The following is a 7,256-nucleotide window of genomic DNA, read 5'->3' as shown; positions in this document are numbered from 1 at the left end:
ATCTCGTTGAGGTGTATTTTAGACCAATTCGTTTGTTCATGGAACACTGCTGTCCTAGATACGACGAATCTATTGTTACTGTCTATAAACCTGAATCCTTTGGTGCCTGGTTCCTAACCCATAAACCTAAGCCTCCTGGATACCTTGTCCCCCTTGTGGCGTAGTTGTTTAGGTATGTGCACATCTGCCGTGACCCCAAATACATGTAAGTGTCCTATTTGTGGCTTCCTATTGTACATCAGCTCATACGGGGTCTTATCAATCACGCTAGACCATAGTCTGTTTAGCATGTAATTGGAATACACTAAGGCCACTGACCAAAAATGTTGGCCAATTCCCGCATCTTCTAATGCACATCTTACCATAGTTTGCAGGGTAGAATTCCTTCGTTCCGCCACCCCATTTTGAAAGGCTGAGAATGGTAAGGATGTGTAGTGTAGTATCCCCTTGGACCTGAGCCAGTGTGCGAAATCCCTCGAGAGGAATTCTGACCCTCTATCGGTCATTATACCTGGCAGGTATTACGGAAACCTGGTTGGGCCAAGGGGGGGTCCCTCTTGTTGAAATGTGCCTACCAGGTTTCCGCACATTCCATCAGCCGAGGTTGCAGGGTAGGGGCGGGGGGGTAGCGGTTATTATTAACGAAGGTCTGAGACCGAGGGAGGCCACTGTTCCTCAGACGGCCGGCTGTGAATCCCTCCTTGTGAAATGGGGCCACGGGGTTCAGATGGGTTTGCTGATCACATACCTGGCTCCCTGCCATGTGGCAGCAGCCCTGCCCGAGCTACTCAGTGTCATCGCCACGGTGGCGGTTGAGACCCCTAGGCTTATGGTCATGGGGGATTTCAACTTGCCGTCCGTTGGTGAGGCATCTGAGGTGGCTCGAGAGTTCATGGCTTCCATGACAGCCATGGACCTGACCCAGTTAATTCATGGCCCTACCCACATGGGGGGAAACACGCTGGATCTGGTTTTTGTCTCTGGACAGTGGTTGAGTGATCTCGAGATAGGGGATATAGTCACCGAGCCCTTGTCATGGTCTGATCACTCTCTCCTTCGTCTCGACCTTCGAACCGCTACACCCCGCCGCAGGGAGGCGGAGCCGGTAAGATGGTTCCGCCCCAGGCACCTGATGGAACCGGATAGGTTCCAGATGGAGCTTGGGCCATTCCCTGAGGCTCTGGCACATGCCTCGACTGGAGACCTAGTGGCCGCCTGGGATAGGGCGGCTGCTGGAGCTCTGGATCGGGTCGTGCCTTTGCGGCCTCTGACCCGGCGCTGATCTCATTTAGCTCCTTGGTTCACTGAGGAGCTGAGGGAGTTGAAGCGCCGGAAAAGACGCCTAGAGAGTAGTTGGAGGGCCAGTCTTTCTGAATCTGACCGGACACTGGTAAGAGCTCATATTAGGAATTACCTAGTGGCGATAAAAGCAGCGAAATGTAGCTATTTTGCTGCTCTTATTGCGTCATCAGATAATCGCCCGGCCGCCCTGTTTAGGGTGACCCGCTCCCTGCTCCACCAGGAAGCGCGGGAGGACCCCTTGGAGGGTAGAGCCGAGGATTTTGTCCAATATCTGTATGACAAAATCGCTCAGATTCAGGAAGATCTGGACTCCGACTGGATGGTCTCAGGGGGAGGGACTGGGGCAGGTCTTGAGAATGTTATCTGGGATGAGTTTGATCCTGTGACCCCTGAGGATGTGGACAGGATTCTGGGTAGACTGAACGCGACCACTTGTTTATTGGACCCGTGTCCCTCCTGGTTAGTGCTGGCTTCTCGGGAGGTGACACGAGGCTGGTTCCAGGGGATTATAAATGCTTCGCTGGGTGAGGGTGTCTTTCCTGCCGCCTTGAAAGAGGCGGTGGTGAGGCCTCTCCTCAAGAAGCCTTCCCTGGACCCGGCAATGTTGGTAAATTATCGTCCGGTCTCCAACCTTCGTTTTGTGACGAAGGTTGTTGAGAGTGTGGTTGCGCAACAGCTTCCCCAGCACCTGGATGAAACGACGTATCTGGATCCGTTCCAGTCGGGCTTCAGGCCCGGGTACAGCACGGAAACGGCATTGGTCGCGTTGGTTGATGATCTCTGGAGGGCTCGGGACAGGGGGTGCTCCTCTGTCCTGGTCCTGTTAGATCTCTCAGCGGCTTTTGATACCATCGACCATGGTATCATGCTGCACCGGTTGGAAGAGTTAGGGGTGGGAGGCACTGTGTTGCGGTGGTTCTCCTCCTTTCTCTCTGACCGGTCGCAGTCTGTGTTGACAGGGGGACAGAGGTCGACCCCGAGGCCCCTCATATGTGGGGTGCCGCAAGGGTCAGTCCTCTCACCTCTCCTGTTCAACATTTATGTGAAGCCGCTGGGCGAGATCATCCGTGGTTTTGGGGTGGAGTACCATCAGTACGCTGATGACACCCAGCTGTACATCTCCACCCCGGATCACCCCAACGATGCCCTTGAAGTGATGTCCCGGTGCCTGGAGGCCGTACGGATCTGGATGGGGAGGAACAGGCTCAGGCTCAACCCATCCAAGACCGAGTGGCTGTGGTTTCCGACATCCCGATATAGCCAGTTGATGCCATCACTGACTATTGGGGGCGAATCATTGGCCCCCACAGAGAGGGCTCGCAACTTGGGCGTCCTCCTGGATTCACGGCTGTCTTTAGAAGAGCACTTGACGGCCATGACCGGGAGGATTTTTTATCAGGTCCGCCTGATTCGCCAGTTGCGTCCCTTTCTGGATCGGGACTCGTTACGCACGGTCACTCATGCCCTCGTCACCTCCCGCCTGGACTATTGTAATGCTCTCTACATGGGGCTCCCCTTGAGGAGCACCCGGAGGCTCCAACTGGCGCAGAGTGCGGCCGCGCGGGTGGTAATGGGAGCGACATGGCGCTCCCATGTAACACCTCTCCTGCGCGAGCTGCACTGGCTCCCGGTGGTCTTCCGGGTACGCTTCAAGGTTTTGGTTACCACCTTTAAAGCGCTCCATGGCTTAGGGCCTGGTTATTTACGGGACCGCCTACTACCACCAATAGCCTCCCACCGGCCAGTACGCTCTCATAGAGAGGGACTCCTCCGGGTGCCGTCAGCCAAACAGTGTCGACTGGCGGCCCCTAGGGGGAGAGCCTTCTCTGTGGGGGCACCTACCATCTGGAAAGAGCTCCCCCCGGAGATATGGAGGATCCCGGATCTGTGCTCCTTCCGCCATGCTGTGAAGACCTTTTTATTCCATCAAGCGGGCTTGGCCTGATCTCTTCCCTTTTTAAATATGTAAATTTTAATCTGTTTTTAAATTATTGGGGTATTTTAATTTGTCTGGGCCAAAAAGTTTAATTTGATTTTATCGGGTTTTTAAATTTTGTGTATTTATGTATTTTATTGTTGGCTGTTCACCGCCCTGAGTCCTTCGGGAGTAGGACGGTATACAAATCAAATAAATAAAATAAATAAAATAATAAATTATTTGTTTTATCTGAATGTTGTGTTGGACTTCTACCCTCTTGTAGAATTCCTTAAATTTCTGATATACTTCGTTTTTGTGATTTAGTGTATATACGAAACCGTAGTGACTGTAGTCATCCACGATGGTGAGAAAGTACCTCTTTTTGTATTTTATGGATGGCCTTAAGGGCCCCACTATTTTTTGAATAATAGGGAAGCTAGCGTGCCCCAATTTATGGTGTAACAGGTGGGCACAATCATCGTGGATGGGCTTGCCTATTGTGAGTTTCCTCTGACTGTGAGTTGTGTTCATGTGCGCTGGCGGCTCTGTTTCCCTGGTCCTCTTCATCTACGCTGTCAGTTTTGCCTTCTTCTAGTTTAGTGTCTGTCTTATCTGCTTCTGGCTCTATGCTGGCATTTATGCTAGGTACATTAGCGTTCTTGGTGTGCAGGTAGGGTAGACCTCCTCTAACTATGACCTTTCCTATGTCCTTCCTGTTCCTATTCGTAAGAACTTCTCCCCCCTTGAAAGTTACTTCTATCCTGGATTCTTTGCTGAGTTTCAGTGCAGCTAGAATGTTGTGAGGTATCTCTGGGACTAGCAATACCCCCTCTACTTTTCCTATTCCTGGTAAATTTGCATTTCCCTTCCCTGTTACCCGAACATCATTTTGGTTAGCTACTTTAACTAAGAAGAAGTCCTCTTAACTAACACAGAAGTCCTCTTCTGTGAAAGAAGAGAGTAGTTGCCTGTTATATGTAGTGTGATTGGTGGCTCCCGAATCTATGAGCCACATGGTGTCCTCCCTGTCCTGATTGGTCACTTGTGTGTGTTCTCCTATCCCATACAGCGACCCGGTTCGGCTGTCCCTGGAGCTGTCCCTGTTTCCCCTTCTGTCCCTTAGATTGGGAGAGTCCCTGCGCCTGTATCTACTGTCTGGTGAGTGTCTCTCTAGATGTCTGGCCCTGTGTTCATGTCTGTCCCTTTCCCTGAAATTTCTGGGGCAGTCCCTTTTGTAGTGGCTTCTGGACCCACAATTGTAACATTCTGTTGTGTCCTGTTGCCTGTCCTGAAAGCCTACTCTCTTTATGGGCCTGTGCTCTCTGCATGACAAGGGGCGGCTTTTCCTCAGATTGTCTTCCGCTATCAACCTGTTGGATAGGCTATCAATGGATAGGTGTCCCAAGTTTAGTGTATCTAGATGTGTGATAAAGTTATCCCAGGTGGAATCTAAGGAGTTAATTATCACACTCTTCATGGTCTGATCTGATACGATCTCCCCTCTCAGGTGTAATTCAGCTCTAGTAGCGTTTAACTCTAACAGATGTTCGCTCATGGAAACCCCTGGTCTAATTCTTGCAGAATAGAACTCTTTAGAAATTCTGATTGTGATTGCCACGCTCCCACTATAGAAAAGCCCAAACATTTTTTGCATTAATTCTGATACCGTTAAGTAGTGTTTGATACTGGGGTATATGGGGGAAATACTGGAGATTAGTAGGTAAAATGCCTTGTGGTGCAGGCAGTCCAGTTCAAAAGTCCAGGGCCTTTCTGGGGGGTTAGTAATAAAAAACAATATATTTTCTCTCAAAAAAACAACCTGGAGCTGTTGGCTCCACTCCAAGAGGTTAGACCCATCCATTTTTAACTTTGGGAAATCATTAGGTAAATTCCCTGTATTATTTGTTAAGTTACTTACAGCAGGCGACTGTCCATGGTTCTGAATGTGCAGATAGCCGCAATACGGCATAGGAATACTTGCTGGGAGTTTAAAAAGCCCTCTCTGCATTTTTTTTCTTCTTCTCTCTCCAGGCGAATCTGCGCATGCGCGAGGTCCATTTCAGCTCTGTAGTCGTCGGAGGAGGTTCTCGTTGCTGCAGCTCCTGCGTAGAGGTCTCTCTCAGTTGGGTAGGCCTCAGTTTCGGCGTTGTGTGTCCAGCAGTGAATCGAAAGTGGTCGGGCCATCGCGATCTCGTCTGGATGAAGATCCAGCCTGCTCGGATGGGTCTACGATGGCGGTGGGTATCTGCTCCGGTCTCTGCGTTCCGGCGTTCGCGGCCTCTGTGATGGGTGGTGTCGCGTCCTTGGGGGGTGCTGCGATGTCAGTGGGTTAGCAGCGGCGTCCGTGTCCCTCGTGTGGGTGGCTCGGTGCTTCTCCCCCTCGTCCCTTGCCCCCCTCTGTGCCTTCGGTTTGTTTCTGGAGATTTTTAGGTCAGAGCCGAAGGCGGCGGTGAGGGTCCTTATGGCATGCTTGATCTATCGCTCGGTCGGGGACGTTTCGGGATCTGAGTCAGACCCCTCGTCCTCATAATGTTCGCCTTCTCCGCTGGTTTGGAGGGTGCAAGCATTTCACGCCGGCCATTTTGAATCCCGGCCTTTGATTGGTCGATGGTCGGCCATTTTGGCGGGCTGCTTGGTCAAAGATGGCCACCATTCAAAATTTGGTGCAAGATCGAGCTCTTCGGTGTCTGTTAGGGGTTCGGCTGGGGGTGAGTTTCTTACTGAGCCATGGTCCTCTGATTCTGGGGTTGTGTCGTGGCCTCCTTTCGCTGCTCCATGGTCCTAGATCAGGCTTTGGAGGTTCGCGATGAGGTCCTCGTTGTCTGTTGGCGATCTCAGTAGTCTTAGTATGTCCAGCCGTAGTTTGTTGTTCCCTTGAGCATCGGTTTCTTGGCTGTTCTGATCTCCGATCCCCTTTCCATCGTCCATTGTCGCGGTCTCGGGGTCGGCCTTGGTATCGGGTCACTCAGGTGTTCCCGCTGGGAAGTTACTGTGAGGGGACAGCTGTGCTGCCATCCTTTTGGTGCGTGCTTGGGTGTTTGGTTTTGTTGTGGCTCCGTTACCTGAGCCTGTGTCATTGGCAGGAGAGGACTCCGAGAGTGAAGGAGAGGAGTTAGCAAGACCTCCCTCTCCAGGACCCTCCTCTCTGGCAATGCCTTCGGTGTCCGCCGAAGGGCAAGAGATAGGGCCGGGGCCAAGCACGTCCACCCAGCCACAGATGGACAGTGATGAGGGTAATGAGTCTTGGCTGGATCCACACCAGCGTCGCAGAGATAAGCGCGCGCAACAGAAGAAAAGGCATGCCCAAGATTAGGCTGAGTCATTGGACCACACCCCACAGGATATAAAAGGGAGCGTGGTGGCCAGTCAAACATTGTGATGAACAAAGCTGAAAGCTTCCACGCCATTCTGCATTGCCGGACTTTTGCTATAGACTTTGCTGGATTATCTCTGGACTTGATTGACTCCGTAATTATTGAGCTGTTTCTTTTGATGTACCAGAAGTGGGGAGAAGTTATCTCTCCTTCGTAAATAATAAACTCTTGACAGGCAGCCACTAGGTTGTTGCCAAGTTCCGTTAGCATAAGGAAAAGGATTTTGCCGGCTGGTTTGGTCTTTAACTCTTGAACGTCTGTTGGTGTGTGTGCATGTGGTTGGGGACAGAACAGGTTTCTTCTTTTCTTCGGCTGCAATTTGTCTTTCTGGCATATCTCCTTGTTATTGGGTCATTAAACCATCCTCTGCTAACATCTTGTTACTAATTTCAAGGATCGTACCCAATAACAGACATAGACTCATCAGTGGTTAAACAGGTTACCTTTTATTTACATGGACCATCTCTTTACAGGAATCATCAGTAAGAACATGTGGAGCAGCATGGGGCAACCTTAAATACCTGGGAGACGGAGTCTGAGGTAAGGAGTGGTCTAGGGAAGAGGTGGGTGTATGGTGTGTGTGTGTGTTAACCCTTGCAGTCCTGGGTCATGTGTACCTGCTTGTATGGGTAAGTCATTTATACGTGACAGGATTGAAAATT

The 7,256-nt window shown here is 51.0% G+C and overlaps 1 protein-coding gene across 1 annotated transcript in view; it reads left to right on the top strand.

Moving 5' to 3' along the window:
* The window catches only part of LOC139310059 (uncharacterized), a 649,177-nt gene that overhangs the window by 60,126 nt on the left and 581,795 nt on the right, over positions 1-7,256 (top strand).

This window comes from Pituophis catenifer, unplaced genomic scaffold (genome assembly GCF_029215685.1).
Source record: "Pituophis catenifer annectens isolate HBS135680 unplaced genomic scaffold, rPitCat1.0.hap2 SCAF_2, whole genome shotgun sequence".
NCBI lineage: Eukaryota > Metazoa > Chordata > Lepidosauria > Squamata > Colubridae > Pituophis > Pituophis catenifer.
The sequence above is the reverse complement of the archived record's forward strand: the minus strand, read 5'-3'. Positions and strand labels throughout refer to the sequence as shown.